The sequence below is a fragment of the Sciurus carolinensis genome, chromosome 8 (assembly GCF_902686445.1).
Source record: "Sciurus carolinensis chromosome 8, mSciCar1.2, whole genome shotgun sequence".
NCBI classification, from domain to species: Eukaryota; Metazoa; Chordata; class Mammalia; order Rodentia; family Sciuridae; genus Sciurus; species Sciurus carolinensis.
The window spans coordinates 95899734-95908295 of NC_062220.1; positions in this window are offsets into that span (position 1 = coordinate 95899734).

Consider the following 8562-nt stretch of genomic DNA (forward strand, 5'->3'; position numbering starts at 1 on the left):
TCTTTCTTGTTATCTATTGTAGTACATGGAAGATGAGAGATAAAAAATGTTTAAAATTCAGATTTGTGTTTATTGAATCCCGTTAGTTAATAATGTAATAGTCTCAAACCTCTATTATGAAACGAATGACTTTCTACTTGCTATTAAGAGCCCTGAGCACCTGTGTTGGGCTTATTCCCCTCTATGTCCCTCACAGGGAATCTACTTGGCGGAAGGAAGTTTTAGAAGAAATGGCAAAACTTCCTGCTCCACAATAAAACAATTAAATGAGAAGTTCTGAGCAGTTGCCAAGAGCAATCAAGAAAGATGTAGCTTTTTATGCAGAACACTCACCGAAATGCTTTACATCTTAGTCAAAAGAGCAGATTCTCATTATTTATTTAGATTTATCTGACAGTTATTCTCTGAAGAGCTCATTAGAGTAAATTATTCCAATGCCATGTTCATTTACAGACTCATGCTATTTATCCCCATGTTTATTTTCCTGTTTTTGCAGATTTTCCCTACTACATGTCTCTTGAATCCAGTCACACCTGTTCACTTGCACCTCTGCATGCCGTGGCCAGGAACTCAGTGCCTTTCCCTTAGATAAGTGGAAATACCTGTGCACACGGCATCCCGCCTCCTCTCTGGCCTCTCTACTCCATAGTGCTCTTTGTTTTAACAGCTTTATTGGGATATAATTCCTACACCAAATAATCCAATAGTTTTTATTATATTTGCATTATACAGTCATCCATAACCACTATCTAACTTTAAAACATTTTTTATTGTTCCTCAAAGACATTTTTGATAAACTTCAATTTACCTCTTGTGTGTGTGTGTGTGTGTGTGTGTGTGTGTGTGTGTGTGAGAGATTTGTGTTTTGGTGTTATATCTAAGAATCTTTCTCTAACCCAAGCTTCTAAAGAATACTTTAAACATTAAAAATTCATGTAATGTAATATTCACCTTTTTAAACTTTTTCCAAGTGTGTGTGTGTGTTTTATTTTTAGCATATTCACAATATTATGCAGCTGTCATTGCTATCTGTGTCCAGAACATTCCCATCAATCCAAAAAAGAAGCCCATCTTGTTGACTCAGTCTCACTCAACTCTCTCCTTCCAACCACTGGCAGCCATAGCGCTCCTCTGACTGCCTGTCCCGACGTTTCACATACAAGGGATCCTGGAATATATGTGACCTTTGGTGTCTGACTACTTTCACTTCCCACAGCATTTTGAAGCCTCATTCATTTTGTTGTGTGTACTTTACTCCTTCTTATGACTGAATATTAATCTAAGGTTGACTAGAGTTTGTTTAGTCATGTTTTAGCCATCTTTTTTGTTGCTGTGACTAAAGGACCCACGCAGAGCAATTGTAGAGGAGGAAAAGCTTAAGGGCTCATGGGTTCCGAGATCTCACTCCATAGATAGCAGGCTCCATTCCTTGGGGCTCGAGTGAGGCTGAACATCATTGTGTAAGAGTGTGGTGTAAGTAAGCAGCTCACATGATGATCGGGAAGCAGAAGAGAGACTCCACTTGCCAGATACAAATATATACTCCAAGACCGCCCCCAATGCTCCACCTCCTCCAGCCACACCCCACCTGCCTTCAATTACCAGTCACCTGAGGTCCATCAGGTGATTAGTTCACAGATTGGGTTAAGGGTCTCAATCATCTCTTCTCTGAACCTTCTTGCATTGTCTCACAAGTGAGCTTTTGGGGGACACCTCACATCCAAACCATAACAAATCCATTTATCAGCTGACAATATTTGGATTATTTCCAATTTTGGCAACTGTGAATACTGCTCTGCTAATGTACAGTCTTCTACACATATATATATTTTTTTGTTCTCTTGGACATAAATACACCTAGGAGTGGAATTGCTAGATTGTGCAGGAACTCAGTGCTTAACTTTGGTGGAACTACTAAGTAGTTTTCCACAGTGGTTGCAACATTTTGTATTTTCACCAGTAATATAGCAAAGTTTCAGTTTCTCTACATCCTCACCAGCACTTCTGTTTATCCTTTCCTCCTTTCCTTCCTTCTTCCCTTCCTTTCCTTCCCCTTTTTCTTTTCTTTCTTTATTATAATCAATCTAGTGAGTATGAAGTGGTTTTGATTGTATTTTCCTAATACATAATGATATGAGTGTCTTTTCATCTGCTTATTGTATATATTTGTATATCTTCTTTGGAGCAATTCTATTCAAATTCTTTGCCCATTTTGAATTGGATTGTCTTTATTATTGAGTTATAATAGTTCCTTCTATATCTTGAATACCAGGCTGTTGTCAGATATATGATTTTCTTCTACCACACATCTATTCACTTTCCTGATAGTGTCTTTTGACCTAAAAAAATAAAAATAAAAAAGCTTTTTACCTTGACAAAATCTAATTTAACATTTTTGAATTCTGTTTCTTAGGCTTTGGGTCTTATACTTAAGAAACTATTTCCTAATTCAGGGACTCAAAGATTTGTAATATGTTTCCTTCTGTAAGTTTTATTTTATTAATTAATCCATTTTGAATTAATTATTTGTATATGATGTCAGGGTAGGGCATCTAACTTCCTTCTGTTTTACTTGGATTATCCAATGTTCTCATCAGCATATTTTTTCTGCCATTGAATGATCTTGACACCTTTTCAAAAAATCAATTGACTCTAAATGTAAGAGTTTAACTCCAGATTTTCAATTCTATTTTACTTATCTATCTCTCTATCCTCATGCCAGTACCATGCTGTCTTGATTAGCTTTGAAATTGAGGAATATGATTGCTTCAAATTTTTCAAGATTATTTTGACTATGATATTTATATATAAATTTTATATTGAGATTGTCAGTTTCCTCAAAAAAGCCAGCTGAACTCAATAATTATGAGGATCATTCTAAAAACAAGAACATAGCAGATAGTAATTTAATGCTTACATTGAACTGAGCCATGTGCTATATTTGGATTCATTATTTCATAAAGTAATGCTTTGAGGTAGGTACAGTTGTGCCATGCTCACATGGAATTGTTTTCTTCTTTCTTGTACTGGCTATTGAACCCAGGACTTTGTGCATTCCAGGTAAATTGCTCTACCATTGATCTACATCTCCAGTCCTTTTTAGTTTTTATTTAGAAACAGGGTATTTCTAAGTGCCCCAGGCTGGACTTGAGTAAATGGGATTATAGGAATGCACCATCACAACCAGTTCAAAGGGAATTGTTTCCAGGGCCCCTGTGGAGACCAAAATCTGTGGATGCTGGAGTAGTATTTGTATATAATCTAGATACACACTCCTGCACACTTTAAATCATATTTAGATTATTTAATGTATACAATGTATATGTTATATAAGTAGTTGTTATACTATATTGTTTAGGTCTGGGGTAAATCATTTAAAAATAGATAAAAATAGTGACAAAAAATCTGTGCATTAAAAAATTAGTTTTAATCTGTGTTTGGTTGAATTTGCAGATGTACAGGACATAACTGTGGGGGTTCATCTGTATCAATTTGTGGCTGCTAGAGTGAGTACAGAAAGGTTAAGCAAGTAAACTCAGGGAAGCAACAAAACCAGCAAAAGGCAAAATTGGGCATCTAGATGGGGAAGTTAGCCTACACTATCAAGTAAGCTATGATATTATGCCCAAACATACCTGATATTAGGAGGGAAAGAAATGATTAAAAATTAAGAAATTAAAATCAGCATCCTCACAGATACCCAACAGCTGTGGGTAAAACTGATACTATGTCAATATATTATTTCTCAAATTATTTTGGCCTATACCCTTATCTCTTGGGATATACCCTCAACCCCCTATGGAGTCCACTTTCTGAAGACCCCTATGAATATTCTGAGGGAAACTCATAAGGGATCTCATTTGTGCTTACAATAACTACAAGGGTGGACTAAATAATGCTCCTTTTCTTTTATTTATTTTTCTTCTTGCCTGTCTGTGCAAAGATCCACTGTGCCCCCACCTCCTCTTGTTGGACCTCAAGGTTTCCATGGGTATCTTGGCACTGCTGTGTGGTCCCTGTCATCGATACATTACTAGATGGGGCCAGAGTCACAATGGTTACTGAGTCCTGAGCACAAATGGGAACCATGCCCATGACACTCACTCTACTATACTTAGCTACCACCTGGGAAGTCAATACAGTGCTCTTACCCAAGTCTGAAAATACCTTGCAAAATGATTTTTCACCCTCTATAGGATTTAGGACTAGGCCCATGGACTCAACTTTGAGAAGATACTTGGAGATACATTCCATTAGTCCATCCTAGGTCTTTAGGTACACAAGTATTCCTGCACATACAGTCTTCTTCTTTCCTCCCAACCCAACAAAAGCCCTAACCAAGTTGATTTATATAAGCTAATTCCTTTTAAAAAAAGCACTGTGTGCTAATCATGTTCAGACATTGTTGAATTCTAGCATTAGTGCAACTTCAGCTTAAACCAGTTGTTACTATTTGTCTCCCAAGCTGATGTTTCTGATGCTAAATTCTATTTTTAAATCTAGTTAACACAGAAAACTTGTGTATTAAGTTTGATGAACACTAGGGAAGCGATTAGAAAAAACAAAGAACAAAACTGAGACATATTGCTTGCCCTCTCCAGGGCTCCAGGCTCTAGAACTCATTGCTGGAGACAAGTGTCCCCAACAATTATGGAATGTACACATTATCTCTTGGGGGATATCTCAGGCTGGAGGAAGGGGATTATATTAGTATGTAATTTCTTTCTTTCTTTCTTTTTTTTTTTTTTGCTTTGTGTTGGAAGAGAATGGGGTCTTATCTCTAAAGAATAGAAACATTTGTTTGATCTGATGGTGGAGTGTGGTGAAAACAGTGTAAGCGCTGAATTCAGATACACTTGGTTTAGTATCCTAGCTCTTTCACTTCACCTGAATCCAGCAAACATGCACTGACTACTGTATAAGCCACTCTTAGGCAGCAGTGGCAGAGATGAACAGACCATTATCCCATAAAATAGAATTTAAGTCTAAGGGGGGTAAATCATTTAAAAATAGATAAAAATAGTTAACAGGCAGTAGATAAGGTACAGTATGGAGTTTCAAATCTAATTATTTGAAATTAGATTAAGTTCATTAAAAATACTTGTGCCTCAATTGAAATTCTTTATCTATAAAATTAATGACAATAATATTTTAAAAGATCATTTCAAGTTTGGAAAAATATGAAAAAATATAAATAGAGAAAGAGAGAATGAGAGAGACTACAAAGAGGGGGGAGCAAAAGATAAGGCAAATCCATATGTTTTTACCAAGAGCTTTCTTCTGTTAACAAGATTAAGTAATCTTTTGACATTTCTACTTTAAGTTGGAGGATGCAGCACTTTTATCTATCTCCTCTTCTGTCCAAAATTTCTTGACAGATCTGAAAAATGTATTTTAAAAGAAATCAATCCTAACAGTGATGAGAAAATATGAAATGCTGCAATCATTGGAGCAGAAATCCTGAGGCATTGCAATTCTGAAGGAATCAGAGCTAAAATAATATAACACAAAATACAGGCTGGGGGAAACATCTCATGTGGGAAACTTTTTGCCCTAAAGAGCTCTAGAGAAATTTGAAATTCGGCCAACAAATTCAAACAAACAACCATCAGGGTAATTAGTTAAAGACCTTCCTTGAAAACAGCTGAGGTAGGTGCTCCTTCTGCTTGCCCACTTTCCACTGTGCAACAGGGGGAGCTCTGGGGAGAGTGTGGACTGCACTGAGAAGTAGGGTAGAGGTGGAGACTAGACTGCACCTTGAGTGACAGACGGAAATTAAATGGAAGAGGAGCAAAGGACACCAGCCAGCCTCTGTCCCCAGATGAGAGCCATGGCATGAGTTTCTGCAGAGAAAGTTCTGAAACAGAGACTCCCACAGAAGAATTTGGTAATTAGGAAGAATGGAGACCCTCTTCTGTATGCGTGTGGCTGCCTGCACTCTTTGCCCAGTCTTATATCTGAACTCTCTTCTCAAGAGACACCATCTGTCCATTGTCAAGACTTCCGATCACAAGCAGGTAAAATGGAATTCTCTTTTGAATTAAAAAAATAGATTTTTGCCCAACGTTATTTCAAATCTAAAACCATCAACCTAAAATCAGAAAGTAGATTTCTAAATCTTCACAATTTTTAAGTGTGAAACAGGGATGCCAATATTACAGAAACACAAGAATTATGTGACGAAACATGTTAATGGGGAAACAACAGAAAATAATAACAAAAGAGGACTCACAACTCAGAAAATGAGATAGCAATCTTAGAAATTTATGAGAAAATAATAGATAAATCATGAAGTTGACTTGACTAAAGATGAATCCATAGTTCTGAGCAATAGGAGAATTTCTTCTCAGAATTCACTGTAAAAGAAAAAGTAGGCTGAAGTTGTTTGTAGAGGTTGCTCCCTGAATTTGTCAGCTTTCTACTTTTGTTACAAACTACCTGACATAAACAGTGTATTAGTCAGCTTTTTATCACTGTGACTAAAATACCTGCATAGAACACTTAGAGGAGGAAAAGTTTATTCAGGCTCACAGTTTCAAAGGTTCAGTCAGTGGTTGAACAACTCATTGCTCTGGGTCTGAGGTTAGGCAGAACATCATGGCAGAAGGGCATGACAGAGGAAAACTGCTCAGACCACGACAGCTAGGAAGGAGAGAGAGAGAGAGAGAGAGAGAGAGAGAGGAGAGAGAGAGAGAGAGAGAGAGAGAGAGAGAGAGAGAGGGGAGAGGGAGAGTAAACAAGAGAGGGAGATATCAAAGTACCGGGGACAAAATATAAACTCTAAAGTCCCCAGTGATCTACTTCCTCCAGTCATGCCCCATCTGCTTACAGTTAGCCCACAGTTAGTCCACTGAAGTTAGTAATATATCAAAGGAATTAATCCAAATTAGGTTATAACTCTCATAATCTAATCTTTTCACCTCCTGCATTAACACAGGAGTTTTTTGGGGGGTACTCCTCACATTCAAACCATAAGATTCTCTTGAAACCCCAAATTTCTTATCCATATCACAATGCAAAATGCATTCAATTATTCTCCAAGACTTCCAATAGTCTTAATAGTTCCAGCATTGCCCCAAATTCTAAGTCCAAATTCACCTCTGAGACTCAAAGCAAGCTCTTGATTGTGAGCCCCTATAAAAATCAAAAGCAAGTTACATACAATGTATAACAGCACAGAGTAAACATTTCCATTCCAAAGGGGAGAAACAGGGATGAAGATAGAAGGGATAGGACCAAAGTGAGACTAACACCCAGTTGATTAGGCATTTCCTGTAGCTCCCTTTCCAATTCTGGGGCACATGGTGGTGCCCCAAAGAACTTGGGTAGCTCTGCCCCTATGGCATTGCTGTGTACAACCCACATGGCCTTTCTCTTATGTTAGCTCTGTCCTCAGCCAGCAGCTTTCCTTGGCAGATATTCCATGTCCCTGGCATACGTTCAGTCCTTGGTTCCTCAGCTTCATTGTTATGGGCCTGAGGTGAGGCAGAACACAGTAGCAGAAGGACGTGGTGAAGGAAAGTTGCTCAGATCATGACAGCTGGCAGTCAAAGAGAGAGAGAGATCAAGGCACCAAAGACAAAAATATAAACCCTAAATTTATGCCCCCAGTGACCTATTTCCTCCAACCTGCTGACTGTTACCACCCAGTTAGTCAATTGAAATTAGTAATACATCAAATGGATTAACCCACTGATTAAGTTACAGAGCTCTTAATCTAATCATTTACTTCATTAAAACAGGAGCTTTTGGGGGACATGTCATATCTAAACCATAATAATCTGTTTATAAGAAGAGATTTATTTTGGCTCATAGAGAAACTTCAGTTACTTGGCCTCATTGTCTGTGGGATGGTAGTGTGTCAGAACATCATGGTAGGAGCATGTGAGAGAGGAATTGGCTCATCTCATGGTAACTGGGAAACATAGAGAGGGAGGAAGATGAGGGTCAGGATCCCAAAATTCTCTTCAAGGCCTGCCCCTAATGACCTAATTTCCTTCCCTGAGGCTAAAGATTCTATATCTTCCCAAAAGTGCCTTGGACCGGAGACCAAACCTTTACCATAGAACTCTTCAGGAAACTTACTCAAACCAGAGTAACCTCTAAACTTTTGCAAAAAAAAAAAAAAAAAAAAAAAAAAAAAAAAAAAAAAAAAAAAAATTATCTGGGGCATTGATACCATCTGCAAAACTAGTGTGTGCTATGTATTTAGGAAACTGGTACCAAGAAATAAGGGGCAACTCCAGTCAAGATGGGTTTTAGGTATTGATATAGATGGCATAATTTTGTATTTCATAGGAATTCATTTTATTTCATGTTATTCCTTCTCCATCCTAAGGTTTCATGACTGACCAAAGAAATGAGGATATAGATGTATTTGCCACTGTGAATGGGCCATCAGCCTTCACTATCTGCTGCTCACCATTCTTTTCTAAGATCAGCTAGGCAATTTATGAGCTGGATGTGAAAGGCCTCCTGTGGTGGGTTATTTCTAAATGTCTCCTGGTAGATGGTCTAAAATTTATATAATCTGGGACTCAGAATAGCTTTCCTGTACTTAGT